Genomic DNA, 11,529 nt, shown 5'->3' on the forward strand with positions numbered 1-11,529 from the left:
ATCTATTTTAAAATAATTAGATTGTTAAACTGTTTAGTTAAGTGAAACTCATCGTTATGAGGTTTTAATTTTTTTAAATTACAATGAAATGTTAAAGTTCAATTGATCTAATTGTAGAAATGATTATTTCTAATCACAGAGATGTCAAGATGAGATAATTATTCCAACATTCATAAAACTTTCCTAAAATGTCACAGTAGATCTTGCATCGCACTTAGAATATTTTATCTGAAAATATTTTTAGCACTCTACAAACTGCTTAAGAGGAGTAACATTATAATGATCAGTCTGCAAATATTTTTCCTTGCAAAATATTAACCACAGCAGTTTTGAGGGCTAAGCATGAGTCTTTCACAATATATTTATTAGCAAAATCCTGAAATCATTATATGGGTGAAATTGCTCAAACACTGAGAAGCCCAAAACATCTGACACTGTCCGATGTTTTTAATTTTCAATCCTAAAAAAGGATACTTTATTAATTTAATTCCACCTAAAATAATAACCAAAATTTTTTAAATAACCAAAATAAGCTGATGCCTCAGATTATGATTATTAATCTGATAGCTCACTTCCAAATATCCAGAAAACATAAGATCCTTTCTTAAGTAAAGAAGTTGAAATCTGAGATCTCTAATGGCGTTTGCGTCCTTTGAATGCAGGGTCTCTGAACCTCAGCGCTATAGACTATGGACCAGATAATTCTTTGCTCTGGGGGAACTGTGCTGTGCATGGCAGGGTGTTAGAACATCACTGGCCTCTACCAGCCAGATGCGAAATATCTCCTTGATCTAAATAGAGGCCAGCATCACCTCCCTAGTGTGACAACCAATAATGTCCCCAGTCATTGCCAAATGGCACCTGGCAAAGTTGCCCCCAATTAAGAACCTCTGACCTAATATAACACCACAAAAAATATCACCCAGCAGAAATTTAACACCCAAAAGCTGATACCAGAAGATAGTTCACTTTCAAATTACATTGCAAATATATCTTTCATACAGCTTTGGTAAATAAATAAGATAACCGAGTCATTCAAAGTTTTTTAAGTAAACAAAGTATTGCTCTTTTTTTAAAATGTGAAATCAGAACTTTAAGATAAAATGTTTCCAGTGCGCCTTTTCTCAATCTTTAACTTAATTAAGCCATGCCAGAGGAAGCAGAGAAAAGAAAATGTAAAACTAGCGTAGCAACTAGCTACAGGGTGAAAAGTATTGACGGAGTCATAACTAAGCAAACATTCTTTATTGATTTTCAGCTTTCAAAAAGCAAACAATATGCAAAGGATGTCACGAGGAAAGTGAAATGACAACCCACAGAATGGAGAAAAGGTTTGCAAATCATTTATCTGATAAGGGATTTGTACCTAGAATACATAAAGAATTCTTACAATTGAATAAACAGATAAAACACCCAATTTAAAAATGGGAGGGCCGGCCCAGTGGCGCAGCGGTTAAGTGCGCACATTCTGCTTTGGCGACCCGGGGTTCACCAGTTCAGATCCTGGGTGAGGACATGGCACCGCTTTGCATGCTGTGCTGTGGTAGGCGTCCCACATATAAAGGAGAGGAAGATGGGCACGGATGTTAGCTCAGGGCCAGCCTTCCTCAGCAAAAAGAGGAGGATTGGCAGCAGTTAGCTCAGGGTTAATCTTCCTCAAAACAGAAAAAAAAATAATGAGAAAGAATCTGAATAAACAGTTCTCCAAAGAAAATACACAATGAGCCAATGAGCATGAAACGTGAAAAGATGCTCAACATCATTATCTATCAGGAAAATGGAAATTAAAACCACAAAGAGACACCACCTCTCACCCACTAGGATGGCTATAACCAAAAAGACAGATAATAGCAAATGTTGGCAAGAACGCAGAGAAATTGGAATCCTCATACCCTGCTGGTGGGAATGTAAAATGGTACAGCCGCTTTGGAGAACAATGTGGCAGTGCCTCAGAAAGTTAAACACAGACTTACCATAGGCCCTAGCTATTCTGCCCCTAGGTATATACCAAAAAGAATTTAAAGCAAGTATTCAAACAAACATTTGCAAACTAATGTTCATAGCAGTAACTATTCACAATAGCCAAAAGGTGGGACCAACCCAAATGTCCATCAACTGACGAATGAATGAAAGAAATGTGGTCTATCCATACAAGGAAACATTATTTGGCAATAAAAAGGAATGAAGTACTGATCCACGCCACAACATGGATGGCCCCTGAAAGCATCATGCTAAGTCAAAGAAGACAGTCCCAAAAGACCACATATTCCATGATGCCATTTATGCGTGATGGCCAGAACAGGCAAATCCATAGAGATGGAAAGGAGATAGAGAAGTGGTTACCCGAGGCTGGAGGGAGAGGTGGGGAAGGAATGTCAGTGATGATGGGTTTCTTTTGGAGGTGATGAAAATGTTCTAAAATTGATTATGGTGATGGTTAGGCAACTCTGTAAATATACCAAAAACCACTGAATTGTACACTTTAAAGAAGTGAACTGGAGAATGTGTAAATTATCTCTTAATAAAGCTGTTATAAAAACCAAAACAACCTATAGACAAGGCAAAGAAGACTTAATCATGCTCATGGAAGCCAGTCTTACCAAGCCGGATAGATGACAGAAGCTGGGCCATTACCAGGGAGGAAAGACACATCAGGACACTGATATTCTCACTTTACTAAGGGGAGGTTAAAGGTCACTGTCATCAGTTGTTGGAAGTAAATTAGAGGTCTATGTAAATAACAAAGATTGAAGAAAAATCAATGTAAGAACTACAAATATAATCATCAAAAATCTGGAGAATGAAGGAAGGCGGTGAGACACAATAGATACGCTTAATTGTCATTTATCATAACAGGAAGTCAATAAATAAAAGTGGCATATGCATATTATTTAGAGATATAAAGACAACCACTAAAAACAAAAACCAACTAAAGTCACTGTGTCTGGAGAGTACAGGAGTGGGTGGGAATAAAACATGATGGGGACGGAAGATTGTTGCTTTTCCTAAGCTCATGTGTTCTATGAGTTCGTTAATACCATATGGAATTACTTCGCATCTTGTTTTTAGAACCAGATCAAACTTAGCATTACTCAAGTTGAGGAATCTGCATGAAATGAGAATATACTGTATGTCAGAAAACATATTAAACTGGATCATCAACACTGAGTGAAATTGTGATTGAATGGGATGGAGCAAAATTGACTCAAGTTTTTAGCCAAAGACTGTACCCCTCTTAAGACAGCTTGGAAATGTATGTAAGATCCTTGAGAGAACAAGGAACATGGACAAAGCCCCTACCTCTGTATGGCAGGCAGTAAGAATCACCATTAGAAGGTCAAAGCCTCACCATGGCAAGAACATTCTAAAGTTCTTATAACTTTGCAATCCAAAGGACTTTTTTTTTTTTTGAGGAAGATTAGCCCTAAGCTAACATCCACTGCCAATCCTCCCTTTTTTTTTTTGCTGAGGAAGACTGGCCCTGAGCTAACATCTGTGCCCATCTTGCTCTATTTTTTTTCCCATCTTCTCCCCAAAGCCCCCCAGTACATAGTTGTGTATTTTAGTTGTGGGTCCTTCTATCTGTGGCATGTGGGACACTGCCTCAGCGTGGTTTGATAAGCAGTGCTAGGTCTACACCCAGGATTTGAACCAGCAAAACCCTGGGCCACTGAAGCAGAGCGCACAAACCCAACCAACAGGCCACGGAGCCAGCCCCCCAGGGGATATTTTAGATGAAAGAAAATATATGTGGCATTCTCCCTACACAGCAGACCCCAGTTTAAATCCATTTTGAAAGCCAAAAGGTGAACGTAGAGGCCGCTCACCACCAGAACACAGCAGAATCTGCCACCAGGAAAGTACTCCCCACAGTTATCTAAAACATGAGGGTTACAGCTTTGACACTTGGGACTCAGGATTGCAGCCAAACTGGGATGCTTTTGAGAATGTCAGGTAGTAGAACTAATAAGGACACCAGGCAACAGGCATGACCAGGAGTGTCCCGGAGTGTCCTGGTGTGCCCAAGAGAGTGTAGGGCCTGACAGGCACGGAAAAGGGGCTGTGTGGCTACCAGGACGCAGGAGGCTACACCACGCTGAAGAACTTGCCCTCCACGGCCTCGCTTTCCAAGGATATCCTTGTGTCATGTGAGGAGATGGACATACCCATTTTGCAAAAAGGCAAAAACTATCACGTTACCTCAGTTAGTTGGGTCAGCTCTTACGGAGTCCAAAAAAACCAAAATCCACATAAGAAGGTCATGGGGAGAATAAACCCACAGTTCTGCGTCTCTAAAACACTGCCCGAAAAGTGGGTGGGAACTAGCTAATGGGTTCCTGACTCTCCTAGACTTTCCTGCTAGAAATCTTCATCTCCCAGGAACATGGCCAAGTGCTCTCTGCTCTCTGCTCAGCCCAGGTGATGTGGGTGGGTCAAAAGAGATCTTGTCCCCAGGATCTTAAGAAGCACTGGGGCGGTCAGGCTCAGGGCTGGAATCTCTCCTCCCCCCCCCCGCCCCCCCCAAAAAACCCAGGAGGCCTCCAACGTGGCAGATAAAAAGGGGAGGCAGAGCAGACCCCCTCCTCAGGGCCCCTCAGACTCACCCTGCAGGCATCAGGCCCACCACCACCCCCTCTTCAGAGCAGCCTTGGGTGGAGCATCCCATCCACGTCCATGGTCCTGACAGCTCCACAGGGAGGATTCCCAGACTGGTGACTCAGCCTGACCTCCCTCTCCCTCGGGGCTGACTGGTGGCTTTCCAGGGCTCATCATCACCTCTGCGGAGGGCGGAGGAGACCAGGAGCAGGAACTAGAATGGATCTGTCTACAAGGCTCGCAGCTCCTGGCCCAGGAGGAGAGCGCTCGGCTGGAGGCAGCCACTGCAGTGGCAGCTTCTTTCTGCAGGATATCCCGTCTTCTCTGTGGCCACAGAAAACTGGGTTTGGCGTTTTTAAGGAAAAGCAACTGAATCTCTGTAGCTGAACCTCCCGACCACTCCCCGCCCATTCCAAGCCCAGATTGGGCCCCTCAGTCCACTGTCTCCCAACCACATATTTGCTCACACACCTGTGTACTCACCTGTATACTAATCCAGTGGCACTTAATAAAATCATGCTCCATGGGGACAGAAGCTGGAATTAAATAATGCAGCCGTCTTATTTTTTTTTTTAAAGCAAAGACACTCCCCAATCCCTTTTATTTCTCCTCCTTCACGAAGTCTAAGTGACCCCGGCCAGAAAATCTGCGGAATCTTACATAACACACTTCAGTTTTGCTGGGCTCCAAAATGCTAGGATCCCGCTTGCCTCCAACTACCTCGAAATCTCCCTTGACAGACAGATACTCTGTGACAGCACCAAGATGCAAAGGGCCTTGACCCATTCTGAACAGGAGGATGCGCCCGGCTGAAAGAGCCTTCACCCCACAGAGTCCCTCAATGAATGATCGCTCTGTTTAACATCCTTTGAATGCACACAATGGACCGGCTCTTATATCATGCCCGTATTGTGGACCCCACTGGTTTCAATGAACTGAGACCCCTCCTGCAGCAGAATACAAGTCTCTCAGCTCAGCCTCAGCACAACTAGAGAAGAATCTCCTCACTGAGCAAGAGAGCTCCAAGGTCTTCTAGAAAAATCTCACACAAGCACGGGAGGAATCTCTCCACATCCACAGTCTAGACCTTTATGAATTTCTTAATGAGGCCCCTGGAGACCACAGGGAACAGTGAAAGTCTTATGCTGGAGGGGTGTGGAGGAAGGTGCGGTGGGGGGGGGGGGGGGAGGGAAGGTGACAGAAGCGAAAAACCCGCCTATGTACTAACATCTTGTACCTCTTACACTAGAGCATTGTTTTATTTTCAAAACACTCTGTTCCTTGCGAAGCACTACTTTATTTTTGAGTGCCTCCTTTAATAATAAAAGAAAACCTTTAAAGTAAGTGATTTGGCCTACAATGATGAGAGAATTTTTCTAGCACAGGATTATTACTTACATAAAACTGAATATTTAGGGGCTGGCTCCGTGGCTGAATGATTATGGTCACGTGCTCCGCTTCGGCGGCCCAGGGTTTTGCCAGTTCAAATCCTGGGCGTGGACATGGCACCGCATGTCAGGCCATGCTGAGGCGGTGTCCCACATAACTCAACTAGAAGGACCTACAACCTAGAATATACAACTAAGTACTGGGGGAATTTGAGGAGAAAAAGCAGGAAAAAAAAAGAAGACTGGCAACAGTTGTTAGCTCAGGTGCCAATCTTTAAAAAGAAAAGAACTGAATATTTAGAGATGAAATCACCTGAAGTTTGGTATCCTAAAAAACAGAAAAATTTTGCTGGGGCCTTGCAAACCTGTTTTTTCCTGGTCCTTTTTTGAGGGGGGAAGAAAAACCAAAAAGATAGACACACACGCAGAAACATACACTCTATCCGCTTAATTTTTTTTTTCTTGAGGAAGATTAGCCCTGAGCTAACATCTGATGCCAATCCTCCTCTTTTTGCCAAGGAAGACTGGCCCTGAGCTAACATCCATGCCCATCTTCCTCTACTTTACATGTGGGACGCCTACCACAGCATGGTGTGCCAAGCAGTGCCATGTCTGCACCCAGGATCCGAACCAGCGAACCCCAGGCCACCCAAGCAGAACACGCGCACTTAACCGCTGAGCCACCAGCCGGTCCCATATCTGATTAATTCAGAAAGGAAAATGTATACGTATATATGCATGTGTGTATATAAACGTGTATACACACACACACGCGTGCGTGCACACAAACACACTCATGCCCAGGGAAACAGTGTTTTCGATGCAGGAGTCCAAATGACTGGAGAGATTGAAAATAAGGCTCTTTCTCAACCGCAAGCCTGAACTGTGGGGTTCAGGAATCTCATGGGACTCCGTACATTGCCCCTAGGTACCAAATCCTCTCTCTGCCTTCTCCTCCCCACCCCTCCTGTCCTCTCACACAGGCAGAAGCCCCCTGCATCACTGACTTCCAGATGAAGTTTCCATGGGATTCCTAAGCTCTCACCTGCCCTTGGGAATGCAAAGGCTTGTTCTGCGCATCTATTAAAAGGCTGTCTCACAGAAATGCTGCTTCTGACAGTAAGCTCCTTGCGGAAAGGAAAGGGCTAAGCGTTAACACGCACACCCAGGAGGCCACCAGCTCAGCAAAGTTTTTGGGGAGGAATTCCTGCCCGGGCACTCCAGAATGCCCAGGGTTCAGTCAGCTAGCCAGAACTGCAGGAATTTGGCAGGATGGGGGGGACACAGGACAGTGCTGCCTTTCCTCTCGGGTTTAGAGGGGGAGCGAGGAGAGCTGCAGGGGGAAAGGAGGAAGCCTCTGTCCCAGCTCTTTGGAAGAGCATTAGAGTGGAGTTAAATTGTCAGCTAATGAGATTTCCTAACCATGTGCTCCCTTTTAAGTCTAGGCCCCCAACTGATTTGATCCCCAGACAGCAGCAGGGGCAAAGCTGCCTTCAGCATCCCTAAGGGCCAGAGAATTCCCAGAACAAGTGCAGGAAGGCTCAGGATCATTTCTGGGTGTGGAACTTTAAACACGTTATCACATGCATTAATTGCTGTCTAGCAATAACGCTACTGGCCGCGCCGCTTGCAGAAGTCAGCCTCCACTTGGGGCAACCGAGGCAGGGGGAGGTGAGCAGTGTTCCCTGTGGGCTTCCGTGCCCACTGGACAGACTGCAGGTCCCTCACCTAGTTTGTGTTTGTTTGTTTGTTTGTTTGTTTGGGCTGGTAAAGGCCCCAGGGGTCTACATTCAAAGGATGTGTTACTGCACCCAGCTCAATAATTTGCCCCAACAGGCAAAAGAGCGTTGAAATAGGAATTTTCCAATAATTCCTTATTCCGTAGCCAAGCCTGAGATTGTCTCTTTTAAACTATTTATCTGATTCTGGGTTGTTGAGGAGGTTGTTTTTGCTATTGTTTGTATTTTTCCTGTATGAAACTGGCTTCTCTCTTTGCCTATAGAAAATCAGCAATGCTGAGCTGATGAAGCAGAGGAAAAAACAAGTCAAAACACACTGACAGCATTTTGAAGATATTCAGTGAAATCAATTCTCCGCTTCTATCTTCCCTAGTTAGTCAGCAGCCTCCTCCTTAGATTTATTTCTCCTCTATTCAAAGATAATTACTTAGCAACTTTGCTGTATACCGCTCCAAGACAACATCCTTGGCAGAGCTCTTTACTGTAGGGGTATCAAAGAGAATATTCTAGAAACCACCCATTTACCAAACTTCTGCTACAAGACACGGCTCAAATTTCACTTCGACCAGGAAGTGTTTCCTCCCTGCCTCCAGGTATCTCTTTGTTCAAACCTCCCTCCACCCTGGGGTAAGCACTTCGCACAACCGCCATTGGCTCCCAGGCCACCACTTGGCACCTGGACAAGTCTCCCTCCTCCAAACCCAGGCCTGGGCCTCGGCATAGCCTTGAGGAAGAAGAAACGACTAAAACCTAGTGGAAATCCAAACACATAAAAAGGAACTGTAAGCGATTAGACAAGTATAGTTAAACGTGAGGCCAAGTCAAACAAGCCGTGTTTGAAACTGAGAACAGGAGTCCTTCGCAAGCTTCTTAAAATAAAATAAAAGCTGGGAGACTGAAGAAATGCAGAGAGGGGTTGGAGACACGGGCCGGCCTCTGTAACAGATTCCCTCTCCCAGGGAAACCTTATTCCAGCGTTTCATAGGTGGCATTCGCCACACAAAGGAGTTTATTTATACTGTTGCTTAAAACTCCCCACAAATGGGGTTATTCATTATCCCCACTTTACAGACGCGAAAACTGAGACGCAGGGAGATGAAGTAGCTCGGCGTATATTCCCCAGATTGAGTGACGCTGAGAGGGCATCGGAACCCGGGTTCGTTTGACCTCAGCGCCCAGGCTCTTAAGCTCTGCTCCAGCTCGAACAAAGTGCGCGCCAAGTCAACACGCGCGGGTAACCAGAGCGGGACCGCTCTGCCTCAAGGATGCTCCACAGCTGCTCCGCGGAGCCGCGTGGGTACCACTGAAGCGGGCACGGATTGGCCAGCGTCCCCAAGGGCTCGCGCGCGTCCTTCAAGACTTGCCAACACGCAGGAAAAGGCAGACAGGGAATCAACCTGGGCTGATCCGAGGGCAAGGCCAAAGGATGCTACCGGAAAGGAGGTGAGCATAGCTCGGTCAGCGCCCCGACGGCCGCCAATCTGAGAGGGCCCCTGGCCAGGGCACGGCGCCGCTGGGGGCTGGGGGCCTGGGGGCGCCGTGCGCGGCGGCGACTGGGCGCGAAGGCGCCGTCTGGGCGTCTTTTCCCTGCAGCATCTCGCCAGGAGGCCGGGGGAGGGGGCGTCACCTGACAGCACGCACCAACTTCTCCAGGCTCGGAGGGGGCGCGCGGCGGCGGCCTGGGCTGGGGGAGCACAGAGCGCAGCTTTCACCCAATGGCGAGGTCTGTAAACAAAAGCGGGCCCCACGCGGGTCCCCCGCCGGGCGGTGAGCGGCGCCGCGCAGCAGCATCGAGCGGCCAAGCCCACGAGAGGGAGAGGCGGGGTCGAGATCGGCGCGGGGACCCAACGCACAGCCCCCGGGACCCCGCATCCAGACCCGTTATTGTCTGCGCGCGCGCAAGATGCTGCTTTAAATGCTCCCTCCCAGGTCAGCCGCAGGTCCCCGGCCCTGTGTGCCGCCCCCCAGGCTCTCTGCCCCGTGTGTCCGGCCCCGAGTGCGGCACGGATCGCCAAGGTGAGCGCCCAGGCAGCGTCGCCGAAAACCCAGGCCTGGAGGTGCCCAAGTCAGGGACGGAGATACACACACAGGCACACGCACGCACACGCATGCCCTCCCCGAAGTTGATAAAAATCAGCCGACAAATACAAAGTGCCACCGCCGCCGCAGGTCAGCGCTGACCTCCTGCTGCCGGGAAGACCGAATGCCAACGCCTGGACGCTGTCACTTCCATTTGGCGCCGGGCACCTGGGCGCCTCTGGCTTGTCTCCCTCCTGACTGCTCCCTCGCGAGAGGGATGTCTCCTCTTGCCTCCCCTCGCCAGCTCCCCACCTCCCAAGTGTGTGAACACGAAAACAATACGAGTAAAGCTCAATCGGGGGGAGCTAGGACCCGCCGGGAGCCCCAGTGTGCGGGAGATGGGGGTCAGGACGTGCCCGTCACGGGCAAAGCGGCTCCGGGCATCCTCATCGTCGTCCCTCGGGGCGGCTCTGGCCAGCCGGCCCGGGCCCCCCAGGCCTGCAGTACTCACCCACGACGCTCGTCCCGGATCTCCGCGATGGGGCCGGGGACAATGCGGGGCTGCCGGGCTCCTGAGGCTGCGGGCGCCGAGGCGATCACCGCGCTGCAGAGCTGCGCGCCCGACGGCGGCGGCGCTGCTCGGCCCGGCCGCGCTCCGGCCCGCTTGCCGTCTGCCAATGGGAGGTGTCAGGGTGCCTCCGCCGGCGGCCTCGGGGGCGGGGCCGCGGGAGCCCGTGGGAAACCGAACTCCGATTGGGCCGCCTGACAATCGCTCCGCCTCCGGCCGGCCAATCAAAGACGGCGGATACAGGAGCGGGGCGTTCGGAGTTGGGCTGGAGAGCGACAACAGGCGCACGCTGGGTACCCGGGCTGCATCCCGGCTTGGCGCGCGCGGCTGGAAGGATGCGGGCGCTGCGCGCTCCGGGGCTGCCTTCCCACGAGGCTCCGGCGGCCAGGCTAGGGAGAGAGGGGGAAAGCAGAGGAGGCGCGGCTGGCCGGGCATCGGTGCGGGAGCTCCTAACAAAGCAGCTTTGGGAGGGCCGAGCGGCCTCCGCCTCCTCCCGCAATAGGTCCGCGAAGCTGCCTGTCACCATGCATAGGTGGAGGTGGCCAATGACGTACAGAGAAGGAGCTCGAGTTGGCGCGCGCGCGCGGCTCGGCATCGGTGGGATTGGTCGGAGGTAAAGGATTTTCCTGCCACCTAAGGCAGAGAGGAAAGGGGAACGGAACGGGGGAGGGGAAGAGCCAAAATACGTTGTACCTGCGACACGTGGTCTGGCTTGGAAGGCGTGTGCCTGCTTCCAGAGGGAGACGAGAACTTTTTTGCTAGGGAAAAAAAACCCTCACGTAATCCCTCCCTGTGGATGCTAGGGGATGTTAGCGCTAACCAGGCGCCAGGTAGGGCACGGTGGCCTTAACCGAGTCCTGGGGGGTCCAGGACGCACCGGTTGACTCACCTTGCCCGGCTAGTGAACCTGCAATCACAGCGTGGGCTCGGGCCTCACATTCACCTACTGGGGCAGAGTACCTGACTCGGGCACGGTTCGCACAGACCTCCTGGTCTCTTCTGTAAAATGCGGAAACGAGGTTTGCCGTTTACCTTTCGCGAAGTCGTGAGGGACACGGAAACCGGGACGCTGATTGTAGAGACTCAAACGAAAGCTCGCCCCCACACCGGGCAGTGCTTCCTCCTCACTTTAAATGCTTTGGACTTCGCCGTTGTGAACAAAGGCTGCGGGGAATATTCGTTACAACAGATGCGGTGGCCGCGTTCGCACCGAGGAAGG

At 49.7% G+C, this 11,529-nt stretch overlaps 1 protein-coding gene and 1 long non-coding RNA gene across 6 annotated transcripts in view; one reads left to right on the forward strand and one right to left on the reverse strand.

The window, feature by feature from the left end:
* LOC102150239 (uncharacterized) overlaps positions 1–5,143 on the forward strand; it is a 29,129-nt gene extending 23,986 nt beyond the window's left edge. The window contains exons 2-3 of the long non-coding RNA XR_289566.4: positions 1,259–1,331; positions 4,764–5,143. This is a non-coding gene — a long non-coding RNA (uncharacterized lncRNA). The remainder of the gene's footprint in view (positions 1–1,258; positions 1,332–4,763) is intronic.
* Positions 1–10,761, reverse strand: part of TIAM1 (TIAM Rac1 associated GEF 1) — a 351,800-nt gene extending 341,039 nt beyond the window's left edge. For 4 of the 5 annotated variants that reach the window (XM_070252087.1, XM_023630000.2, XM_070252085.1 and 1 more), the window contains exon 1: positions 10,254–10,761. The gene's annotated coding sequence lies outside the window, so the exon portion shown is untranslated. The remainder of the gene's footprint in view (positions 1–10,253) is intronic. The other variant, XM_023629998.2, reaches the window with a different exon arrangement.
* Positions 10,762–11,529: the final 768 nt, after the last annotated feature.

The sequence above is a fragment of the Equus caballus genome, chromosome 26 (genome assembly GCF_041296265.1).
Source record: "Equus caballus isolate H_3958 breed thoroughbred chromosome 26, TB-T2T, whole genome shotgun sequence".
NCBI classification, from domain to species: domain Eukaryota; kingdom Metazoa; phylum Chordata; class Mammalia; order Perissodactyla; family Equidae; genus Equus; species Equus caballus.